Below are 12,805 nucleotides of genomic sequence, written 5' to 3' on the forward strand. Positions count from 1 at the left end.
TTTTCTTTATGGAAGACACCGCTCTACAGAAAAGGTTTATAATTTAAAGTTTAATAGTTTTACTGTTAGGGGGGGAAGAGGGAGGGGGTGGAGGGATATAAAGGTAAATGGGAAACATGTTTAAGATATGAACACAAAGACAGACTGTATAATCTATTGTTTCTCACAACTTCTATGTACTGTCATGATACTATTAATGCGACTTCTTAATAAAAAGTATTTCAACTAAACAGGAGCGCTCTGTGGATTAAGAGGAGGTAAATCAACCTGAACAGCTACTCCCTGTACACTTAGACTTTTCGTCTGAACAAGCCCTTCCATTGGCCGGACCTACCCACGTGACTGCTAACACGGAAGAGTCACAAGCGAAGGAGAACCGCTGCAAGTGAGACGGACGCTGGCAGTAAAGTCCGCAAGAGCTCCAGGAACCCTCACCGGAGAGTGAGAAGCAATCACTGTTGCAAACACCAATGTGGTAAGATTGTAAATAGCCACTAAAGGACATCAATCTAGACTGATGTTAAACCATCGACAGAGGCAAGTAAAACACACATGTTCTAACAGTGTTGTATAAACCGACGGATTTACAACAAAAGTTCCACTTGTTTATGATGAAATGTGGATGACATTTCATCATAAACAAGTGGAACTTTTCATCTTAAAAAACCAGTAAAGAGTATTTTTTTCAAATACATATAAAAGGCACTAATGAAAAAGTAAATTATAATTTAACCTCAGATATAGATTTATTTATTTTTTTAAAAACAGACAAAGATTGACCTTATTTTTTACAGATTTATGTATTCCTTTGTTGAGCCCCGGAAGCTTTCAAGACCTCTCACCACCTTTGTAGGTGCAATCACACCGTGATTTACATTTTTTGTAGTCCAATCACGTTGCAGAAATTTTAATATGCTGATGTGAACTCACTTGTACACGCTCGTGTCTGCATTCCATTGCAGCTCCAGGAATGTAAGCTATAAAGGACAGCACAGCCGGCACCTCTACATATTATTTTGAAGGTGCTTATTGCTGTCAGAAAAACACTTTTATGTCACTTGCGCTGTAACCTGTCCTCAGCAAGAAATAGAGGGATCCTTTCAAGTGTCAATGTTAAAAAAACACTAACATTAATTTACAAAATAAAAAAAGGTTACCAATCAATGAAAGAACGATCATATTGAACATGTAAATAAATTAATATTTATTAAACCAGGTATCAAATATTAATAGTTCAATCTTTCAATATTGCACATTCCATATCACTGTGTGGATAATGGATAGGTGAGACAGTCTCGCTCCAGAAAGATAGCTGTAAGACAAGAAATCCTTATCACCATATAATCCACTCGGTTTGGAATCTTGAAGGGAGTAAGCATATTCCAAACCAAGTGGCTAATAACAGCGTCCTACTGATGGCCTACTGCCGACGTGAAGGTAGTCCTCCAGAGTAGCAGAGAAAGTAACGTCTGGTTGATACGCTTGCTTACTGGTGATAAGGATTATTTGTCTTACAACTATTTGAAGTGAGACTGTCAACTATCTGTTATCCACAGGTGTACACTTGTCCTCCTGCACGCAGGCGCTTTTCTGCCTAGATGGGCACTGTTCCACCACAGATGCGCGGTCACGGATTGCCAGTGACACCACATGCAATGTCACCGATTCCTATAGGGCATGCGTGGAGCTGGAAAACTGCATATACATATATGCAGTTTTCATTAGCCAAAAGCACCCATGTGATATTGGAGGACAAGGAAAGCTATAATAATTTTAAAACTATTATTCTCAGGGATTATAACTCTATAGTTTTATTTTTACATTGTGTACACATTTCTGTTAATATACTGCAGTGTTAACTGGTCCTTTAAATAGTGGAATATCAAGGCTTACTTATTGACAGTTACTAGAGAGACTGTCTGGTTTGATTTTCGATATTATTTTAAAAAGGTGTATCTGCATACCATTTTATAATTGTTTATTTTTTGTATCATATACTAATTTTAATTTTACCACCGGTGGTTTCTTATTCATAGACCTGAAACAGGTTATGTCAATTAACTTTTAACATAGAATAAAATTACTTTTATATATACTGGTTGATGTGTTGCCGTTTTAGCGCACATTTTGTCTTTGCATCAGGAACCACAATTACAACCTCTCCCATCTTCAGCCAATATAGCAAAGATTACATTTTAGTTTTACAAAATGGATACAAACAGCAGCCCCTACAAACCTTCATAGATACACTTCTTATTGTCTATTGTACATAAATCCTGGAAAGTCTCTCCTCTAGAATTTTCTTTCTGAAGATATTATAAACATGACTGAACATCTCAGAGCTCGTAAGACATTATAATTCAATGACATTTGAGAAAACTATTGTAAAGAATTAACCCCTTTATAGACCGATCGTCAACCACGTTTTGCTTACAATAATAAGAACAATAAAATAACCTTAATATCCCATTTTACTGGCTTTTCTTGCTTAATGTTTTGTGCCTATTTGTGTCTATTTATTTAAACAAAAAAATAAAAAAAAATGGACTGTACTACACAGAGTGAGTTTGGAGAGTGTCTCCTATTATTTCCTAAATCTAAAAGGTACATGAAAGCAAAATGTAAACTATCAAGCCTCAGACAGAGCATGTTCTTTAAACTTAGATTATAAATTTGATTTTGTTTTCTTGGAATTATACAGCATGTAGTTTTAAACTACAGGTAGCCCTCAGTTTATGCCAGGCTTAGGTTCCAGAAGGAATGGTTGTAAATCGAAACCGCTGTAAATTGAAACCCAGTTTATAATGTAAGTCAATAGGAAGTGAGGGAGTTAGGTTCCAGGCCCCTCTCAAAATTGTCATAAGTATAACTTAATACATTATTTTAAAAGCTTTGGAATGAAGACTTTAAATGCTAGACCGCATTATAAATCTAATAAAATAATCACACAACACAGAATATAAAATTAAACTAAGTTAAATGAACAAAAACATTTGCTAAACAGCATTATAAACCTAATAAAATAATCAGAAAACACAGACTTCACTTGCATTTATCTGCAAAGTTCTTTCTATGCATTCCAATCCGGACTGAGTTATAGACAGGAAGATATTGTTCCTTTAAAATCTGCTTGATAGCTCAGGTCTGGTTACACTGATTGATTTCAGCTTGCTTGGCTTTGCTGCAACACAAGCGGACAGCTCCACTTACTGGCTATTTTAATAAATGCACTGCTTCTCAATGCTTTTCAATAGCAGTCACATGACTGAAAAAAATGGTTGTTATTCTGAAACGGTGTAAATTGAACCGTTGTAAAACGAGGGCCACCTGTATTTTCTATTACATAATTTGTTTTGTTCTTTTCCTACCCTTTGTAGAAAAGCATATGCAGGTAGACTCGGGAGCAGCAATGCACTGCTGGGAGCTAGCTGCTGATTGGTGGCTGCATATATATGCGCCTCTTGTCATTGTCTCACCAGATATTTTTAGCTAGTTCCCAATAGACCATTGCTGCTCTTTTAATAAAGGATACCAAGAAATTGAAGCAAATTTGGAAACAGAATTAAATAAAAGTTGATTTAAAATAACATGCTCTATCTGAATAATGAAAGAAAATTTTGGCTTTCATGTCTCATAAAAAAGATTTAAATAAAAAAAAAAAAAAAAAAAAAAACATATGCAAATAATAGTGCAATAATAAAATGCTCTAACACAGAGCTCGACAAATTTTAATTAAAGTACTATCTTTTTTCACTTTTATGCGTTTCCAAATATACTTTTGCACATCTCTGCTTTTGAAAAGAAAAGGATACAGGAATACCAGTACATTAGAATATAGGAGGCATCAAAGATGAAGAAACCTAATTTAAGAAACTCCATTAATGCTCCATGAGTTAAAAAAAACAAAAAAAAAACAAAAAAAAAAAAACACTTGTATGTGCAAGGTTCTTATTCCTTAAATGCAAAATGGTCAAACAAAACAGGATTTCCATTAAATGGATACTAAACCCAATTTTTTTCTTTCATGATTCAGATAGAGCATGCAAAATTTAAGCAACTTTCTAATTTGCTCCTATTATCAATTTGTCTTTGTTCTCTTGCTATCTTTATTTGAAAAGGCAGGATTTTAAAGCATAGGAGCCAGCCCATTTTAGGCTCAGCACCCTGGATAGCACTTGCTTATTAGTGGCTTTATTTAGCAAACCAATAAGCAGGCATAACCCAGGTTCTGAACCAAAAATGGGCTGGCTCTTAAAGTGATGGTAAACTCTGCAGCATAAAGTCACATATACTAAAAGTTCCTGTGCTAACTGCATATCGATCTGCTTTTAGCATTAAAAAGTCAAATCTACCTGTAATAATTAAGGGTTTTGTCCGGCTCCGGTAACTGCTGTAATGCAGCCTCTGTCACAGAACTTTTTTTTGGCTTCCTTGACTGGCAGTTGTTTTAGCCAATCAGAGCCTCACCATGCACCCCATGTAAAGTATTGACAGCAAGCTCCTGTGCTTGTAACTCTGACTGCAAGAAGAACTGCACATGCGCAACTCGCTACGCTGTTTGCGCATCAGAAACAATACACAGTGATTTCTATTGCACAAACGGCGTAGCGAGTTGCGCAGTTCTTCTTGCAGTCAGAGTTACAAGGACGGGAGCGTGCTGTCAATACTTTATACGGGGGCGCATGGTGAGGCTCATACGGGGGCGCATGGTGAGGCTCTGATTGGCTAAAACAACTGCCAGTCAAGGAAGACAAAGAGATTCTGTGACAGAGGCTGCATTACTGCAGTTAACGGAGCCAGACAAAACCCTTAATTATTACAGGTAGATTGGACTTTTTAATACTAAAAGCAGATCGATATGCTAGTTAGCACAGGAGCTTTCAGTATATGTGACTTAATGCTTCAGAGTTTACCATCACTTTAAGCTTTACATTCCTGCTTTTTAAATAAATATTATAGATAGCAAGAGAACAAAGACAAATTGATAATAGGAGTAAATTAGAAAGCTTCTTAAAATTGCATGCTCTATCTGAATCCTTAAAGAGAAAATTTGGGTATAGTGTCCCTTTAAAAGGGATATAATACCCATGTGCTAAATCACTTGAAAGTAATGCAGCATAACTGTAAAAAGAAAATATCACTCGATCATCATATCTAAAAAAGCGAAGATATTTTACCTTAAAATTTCTTCAGCTCACCAGAAAAATGTGCGGTTTAAAACAAATATACTTCAGCTGCAAGTTGGAAAAAATAAAGATAGCAAAATCAGCATCAGAAGTGCTGAGGTAATGCTTTGACTTTGGTGTGATCTCATGACATTTCATAGAACTTACTTAAACTGAATAGAAAAATAACATCACAGATGCACTCCCTAGCAAGTCCTGGGATAAGCAAAATTGACTGGCTGCTTAAAGTCTCTTTGCAGTGGGATGTGAATGCTTAGAAAATTTGAGATAAAATATCTTCCTTTTCTACATAGAGATGTTCAGGTGATATTTTCTAGTTAGCTTTTTACATCACTTTCATGTGCTTCAACGTTTGGGTATCATGTCCCTTTAAGCAGTTTCATCAAATCATACTTATTCAGCACCGTGAAAAACATCACAGAATATTCTGGGAAAACAATTCATCTAAGTGGAACTCTAATGCAACGGAAAGTTATCTGCAATAAACTATCATCTGAACAAGCCTAATCAAGAGGGAGAACAAAACTTGGTTTCCAATGACTTTAGACACAGAATCACTATAAAGCTCTCGGAATCCCATAAATGATTCACAGTCTATTTTATTTTCTTCTGGAGATCCCATTTCACTGAGTAATGAAATATAAATGGCAACGCTTGAGTTAAGATCTAAATATGACATGGGTGGTGGTTATTTTATAGTTTAGAACAAGTCGAGACAGACTGCACAATTATGCTTTATTAATCAGAGGTCAAAATATTATACCGTTTTTTCTCCTATACATTACCTTTATTAGCATACTATGCAGCATTGTATATAAAAGAGATAGGCTTGATACCAATGGAAATGTAGCAGTGAGACATAAAGAAAAAAACAACAACAATATAATTATAATCATCTGTTTTGTTTATTTGCATTTATAAAATTAATGTTGTTTCACTAGTATACAGAATAAAAATACAGTATTATAAATAGTCAAAAATAAATGTTCATGATTCAGATAGAGCATGGAATTTGAAAGAACTTTCCAATTTACTTCCATTAACAAAATGTGCAGTGTTTTTATATTTACACTTTTTGAGTCACCAGCTCCTACTGAGGATGTGCAAGAAAATCACAGAATAAACGTATATGCATTTGTGATTGGCTGATGGCTGTCACATGATACAGGAGGAGTGGAAATAGACATAGCTTTTAAATTTGACAGGAACAAAAAAAATCTACTACTCTTGAAGTTTTGACAAAGTGCTATTGCATTGTCTTTTTATTGTGCATTTGTCAATTATGCAAATCTACTGTATTTACTGATCCTTTAATATTATGTGTAACATATTCAGTTATATGATATTATTTATGTATTTTGCTGTATTACTGTTACAACATGCACAAAGGGTTCTCCCATAATGGTGTTCCCTATCTAAAATGTATGGTCGGCAAACAATACATTTGGGTGTACTCCCTCTGCAGAAAAATAAAAGGTGATCTTTCTGTATTGGAGACATAAGCTTATAACACACAAGTCATAAATATTAGCACCAAATGTCATACACATTAATCAGAGATAGAAAAATCAAAACTGAAATGTGCATGGGTGCATTTCAATTGTAAAATACAGTACAACTCCGAAAATCCGGACTGCTTGGGGATTTGCCTGGTCCGTATTTTCGGATTTTCCGGATTCTCGGACATTGCTGATAAAATACCTGTAAATAAAAAAGATGTGCTAATGTTTTTTTATTATAAATAAATACTGTACAGATCACCTTGTTTATTAAAATAAAGTTACTGCACCTGCATATGTACATTCCTTTCCGTTACAGGTATTTCTTTGGCACATGCTGAACTGCTTGTTCACGGAGCGCTAGCATCTGCTACGCCCGGTGAACCGCTTGTGGATGGTGCTTCTGCTTTGCCCAGTGATTTCAGAGTGTTTCTCCTCTGCTTCTGTTTAGAACCCTTATCCACTTTAGGAAACATTGGTACAGTACATTACTGTACAATATAGTACAGTATATAGGTAGAACAGTACTGTGCAGTGTAAAGATGGTAAATACCTGCACAGGTACCGGTCATGTATGGCAAACTGTAGTGCGCAGTTGTGGAGCTCAGATTTATCACTGCCTTCGTGTGCCGTCACTTGTTGCAGCTCTGAATGCCAATTTGTACATGCGCAGTGACAAACCAACACCCGGAAGTTGTAATCACTCCAGAGTCCGGATTCTCAGGTTGTCCGGATTTTTGGAGTTGTACTGTAGAAGCATTTTTGCAATATACTTTCATTAGCAAAAATGCTTGTAGTAAAGTGTATTACCATTTGTCAGCAGCATACACACATATGCTGTGAGGGCCTGTAAACCAATATTCAATCACAGACTGTCTCAGAGAATCATCAGAATTAAATGTTCAGAATTCAGATAGAGCATGAAATTTAAAACACTTTTCCAATTTACTTCAATTTTCAATTGTGCTTAGTTCTCGTTATCATTTGTTATCTATAACATTATAAACATTGTTGCAAATACAGCTGCCGCTTCTGAGCTCACCTAAGATTACTATTTAACAAAAGATACCAAGAAAACGAAGCAAAATTGATAATAGAAGTAAATTGGAAAGTTCTATCTGAATTATGAACATTTAATTTTGACTTTACTGTCCCTTTAAGCTATCAAAATACAAATCAATTGTATAATTTAATAAAAAAATATTTAAAGGGACAGTCTAATTAAAAATAAACTCATGATTTAAATAGGGCATGTCATTTTAAACAACTTTTCAGTTTACCTTTATCACCAATTTTGCTTTGTTCTCTTGTTAATTATTTGTTGAAAGCTATACCTAGGTAGGCTCATATGCTAATTTCTTAGCCCTTGAAGGCCGCCTCTTATTTGAATACATTTTGTCATTTTTTTCACAACCAGAGGCTGTTGGTTCATGGCTGCCATATAGATAACATTGTGCTCACGCACGTGGAGTTACAAAGGAGTCAGCACTGATTGGCAAAATGCAGGTCTGTCAAAATAACTGAAATAAAAAAGGGGCAGTTTGCTGAGGCTTAGCTACAAGGCAATCACAGAGGTAAAAAGTATATTAATAGAACCATGTTGGTTATGCAAAACTGGGGAATGGGTAATAAAAGGATTATCTATTTTTTTTTAACCAATAAAAATTCTGGTGTAGACTGTCCCATTAATGATAAAGTCCAAAGTATTCCACAGCACCAGGATTGTGAATAAAAAACTTTTATTGAAACATCAAAGTCATCAGATAAACATGCAACGTTAAGGGCTATTCACCCTTAAGGGGCAATGAACCCAAAAATTTTCTTTTGCGATTCAGATAGAGCATGCAATTTTAAGAAACTTTCTAATTTACTCATATTATCAAATTGTCTTCATTCTCTTGGTATGTTTATTTAAAAAGCAAGAATGTAAGTTTAGATGCCGGCCCAATTTTGGTGAACAACCTGGGTTGTCCTTGCTGATACCAATAAACAAGTGCTGTCCATAGTCTGAAGCAAATATGTGCAGGCTCCTTAGCTTAGATGCATTCTTTTTCAAATAAAGATAGCAAGAGAACGAAGAAAAAATTGATAATAGAAGTAAATTAAAAAGTTTAATATTAGCTAATTATATCTTAAAGGGGTAGTAGTGGCAAAATTAAACAGTCATGGAATTTCAGACAAAGCATTCAAATTTAAACAACTTTCCTATTTACTTATATTATCAATTGTTCTTAGTTTCGTTGGTATCATTTGTTAAAGGGACATCAAACCCATTTTTTTTCTTTCATGATTTAGAAAGAGCATGCAATTTTAAACAACTTTCCAAATTACTTCTGTTATCTAATTGCTTCATTCTCTTGATATACTTTGTTGAAAAGCATATCTAAATAGGCTCCATCACTGATGTTTGGTAGCTGCAAAGATATCTTGTGTGATCGTCTTACCCATGTGCATAGCTCTTTCTTCAACAAAGGATATCTAGAGAATGAAGCAAATTAGATAATAGAAGTAAATTGGAATGTTGCATAAAATTGTATTCTCTATCTGAATCATGAGACAACGATTTTGGGTTTCATATCCCTTTATAGATTAATTCTGGGCAAACTCAGGAGTGTGCACGTGTCTTTAGCCATCTGCCAACCATTTATTAATACCAAGACCAATAACCATTGTTTTATAGGATCAAACTGAATATGATTCTAAATGATTTTAAAGCCCAGCTTAAATAAAGTTGGTGCTGGTGGTGGATTCATACCCAGGTGGATGATGTGATTTTTTTTAACCAGGATGGTATGGTGCTCATATAACAAAATCTAAAAAAAGAATGTTAAAAGGGGTAGGAAAGTTAAAACTAAAAACTTTCATGATTCAGCTAGAGCATGTAATTTGGACAGATACTCTTTCCAGGCCATCAATAATATTTTTTTTTTTTTATTTTATTTTTTTTTTATTAAAGGGACAGTCAACACCAGAATTGTTGTTGTTTAAAAAGAAAGATAATCCCTTTATTACCCATTCCCTAGTTTTGCATAACCAATACTGTTATAGAAATATACTTTTTACCTCTGTGATTACCTTGTATCTAAGCCTCTGCAGACTGCCTCCTTTTTTCAGTTCTTTTGACAGACATGCATTTTAGTCAATCAGTGCAGGCTCCAGGGTAACTTCACATGCATGAGCTCAATGTTATCTATATGAAACACATGAACTAATGCCCTCTAGTGGTCAAAATGCATTCAGATTAGAGGCAGTCTTCAAAGTCTAAGAAATTAGCATATGAACCTCATAGAATTAGCTTTCAACTAAGAATACAAAGAGAACAAAGCAAAATTGGTGATAAAAGTAAATTGGAAAGTCGGTTAAAATTACATTTCCTATTTAAATCATGAAAGTTTTTTTTGGACCTGACTGTCCCTTTAATATGGCTTGACTGGGTGAACAAATTCAGTGTAGGAGGTGCTAAAGTTTTTTGATAGAGCTTTATGGGCAAGTAAGGAGCAAGATTTCCCACGTTCTTTATCCGTTATCTTTCATATTTGTATTTATGACACATATAAATGGTTATGTCAGCTACTCATGTTTATTATCTCTATACATTCAGTAAAAACTGCAATACAAACAAAAACAACAACAAAAAACACGGGGGGGGGAATTGAGATTTGGAGAATGTTGCTGTTTGTGATCTGCGTATCTTGAAAAATTACTCAATATTGTTATGTTGTTGATTTGTGTACTACTACTCCTCTTCACTTAGATAATTTGTACTGTCATACAATGTATCTCTATCAATTCTCCGTCACAATAAACAGAATATGGGGGGAAATGCTTTGTTCTTCTGGTATCCTTTATTGAAAGTGACAGTGTACTATAAAATTGGTTTCCCCTTAATGTGTTTTCAATGACTTATTATACCAGCTGCAGAGTATAAAATGTATGGGAAACTGCTTCTTTATGTTTATTTTTTTGTATATGAAACATCTGTTTTTGCTCTTTGAAACCTCAACTCATTAAAATGAGCTGAGCTTTAAAGGGTGAACGAAACTCCTTATCTTGTTAGTACTTAAAGGCTTATTTATCTTATCTCTATTTATAAAAAGCCAAATACTTAGAGAGCAACAGAGAACAATTAAAAATTAAATTTTAGTTCCTACCTTTCCCACACCCCAAGGTGGATGCTAACAACTGCTGCCTCTTGTATACATCGTTTTTTTGTATCCATTACAGCAGTAATGAAATTACCATTATAGGCGGCATTTCCTACACACAAAAGCAGATATTTCATATGACAAAAAAAAATAAAAAATGAGCCATTTGTAAACCATTTGATACACTCCATCACAGGGAACATGTTAATGGGGGGGAAACAGAGTACATTGTCCCTTTAACTGTATGTTTAATCCCTTTTGCAGGGGGTTAAACACATAGCTATCTGGAAGCAACTGAGCAAGCTGGAAGCTTATGTTATGTCCCTTTAAATAAGAACAACAATTTTTTTAAGATAAACTGACAAGGCCCATGTAGATGTACTGTATATCTAGTAAACAGACTTACATACCACTATTATGCATACTACTTTAAAGACACTGTCATCATATAAAGCCACTAGACTTTTTTTTTTACTCCAACAATTTAATTGCTCATGATCCCTTTCCTGATGTCAAAGCCTAGACAGGTGCTGTCAGTCAAGCATACCCATATCAGTCAATGAATAAGAAATCTAAAGCATTTTTATTTATTTTTTACTACATAGTTAAATAAACACTTTACTTTATAGTGAAAAACACCAGTATACTATGTACTTTTATATCCATTTTTTTACTGATCTTATGGAATAGGGCAAACTAGAGAAAAGCAAGTGCGAGAAAGATGCTATTCTGGGTACCAATCTAAAAGTTTACTAATGTTGCATTTTCTTTTCATCATTAACTGCATCACTTTTAAACAACTATATTCTTAATTTCAAAAGACTCTGGGGACTGTCATTTTCATAAACTCACCATACATTGCCATGTGATCCCTTATAAACATATCTATACATATCATATCAAACATATCTATATTATGCTGAATATGGTCCCTTTAAACTTATTTACACAGCTATATTATGAATTTATGATACTGCAAAAGGCAGATTAGTCAGACACATTTATGCAAGAAAGTATTGTCAGCAAGCATAATTGTAAAATAAATAAATCATGACTACCATCACAGGCATCAGATGTATTAGTGTCCTAAAAGCAATTAGTTTTTACAAATCATAAAAAGTATTAGTAACATAGATATATACACAAACATCCATGTAATAATGTTGAAACCTAGGCACCATCCTTGCCAAGTACAGATGGAATCTCTAGTATATCTAAGGGTTATATACATATTTCAGAAAAAGGGCTTCATAACGTTAGTTATACTGAAGACTTGTATATTGGCAGGTAAGGATTGCATACAGTGCACTTGTCAGCATAAACATACACTGCAGTGCCCATGCCATATCTACCAGTATGACAGAGCCCACTATAAAATGAATGGCACATCCCCTAACGCTTAGGGCACTGCACATATACATACTATATACCCTGCTATTAGAAAAATGTCCTGAATTTGGGTGCTGCAAATATCACACTAAACCTGCTGCAACCTGACGATGCAAATACAAGCAGTGTCACACTCACCTTTCCAGGCCTGACATTCTGGCCCCTGAGTAGCAACTGGCCAAGCTTCCCCAAAGCAGATTCAGGAAGTCGCCATAACCAGTTAATTAACAACCCTGAGCCCTCCGACCCTGATTTCGCCTTCCTCAATAACGCCACCCCGGAAATACGCTACTTATTCATAATAAAGATGTTGCTATAAATAAACAACTACATCATACTACACTATACATACCCATTAGTGCAACCTAACCCAATACCCGGTTGTGAACAACATCAGCAGCCACGACTCCACTACTTTCGGGTCGCTCATTGGCTAGCTGAGACGTCAATCAAGCTCTCCACCTTGTGCTGGGGAATTTCCAGGGTTGAAGGAGGCTGGAAAGAGACGCGCAGTACGGGTTCATAGTGTTTTGGTGCGCCGTGAATGGTTATGATCAATAAATACGATGTGCTGATTGGCTGCTAT

General features: G+C 35.1%; 1 protein-coding gene across 3 annotated transcripts in view; it reads right to left on the minus strand.

The window, feature by feature from the left end:
• The window catches only part of CYLD (CYLD lysine 63 deubiquitinase), a 467,344-nt gene extending 454,761 nt beyond the window's left edge, over positions 1 to 12,583 (minus strand). For all 3 annotated transcript variants that reach the window (XM_053699515.1, XM_053699514.1, XM_053699513.1), the window contains exon 1: positions 12,358 to 12,583. The gene's annotated coding sequence lies outside the window, so the exon portion shown is untranslated. The remainder of the gene's footprint in view (positions 1 to 12,357) is intronic.
• Between the last annotated feature and the right edge of the window lie 222 nt (positions 12,584 to 12,805).

The sequence above is a fragment of the Bombina bombina genome, chromosome 1 (genome assembly GCF_027579735.1).
Source record: "Bombina bombina isolate aBomBom1 chromosome 1, aBomBom1.pri, whole genome shotgun sequence".
NCBI lineage: Eukaryota > Metazoa > Chordata > Amphibia > Anura > Bombinatoridae > Bombina > Bombina bombina.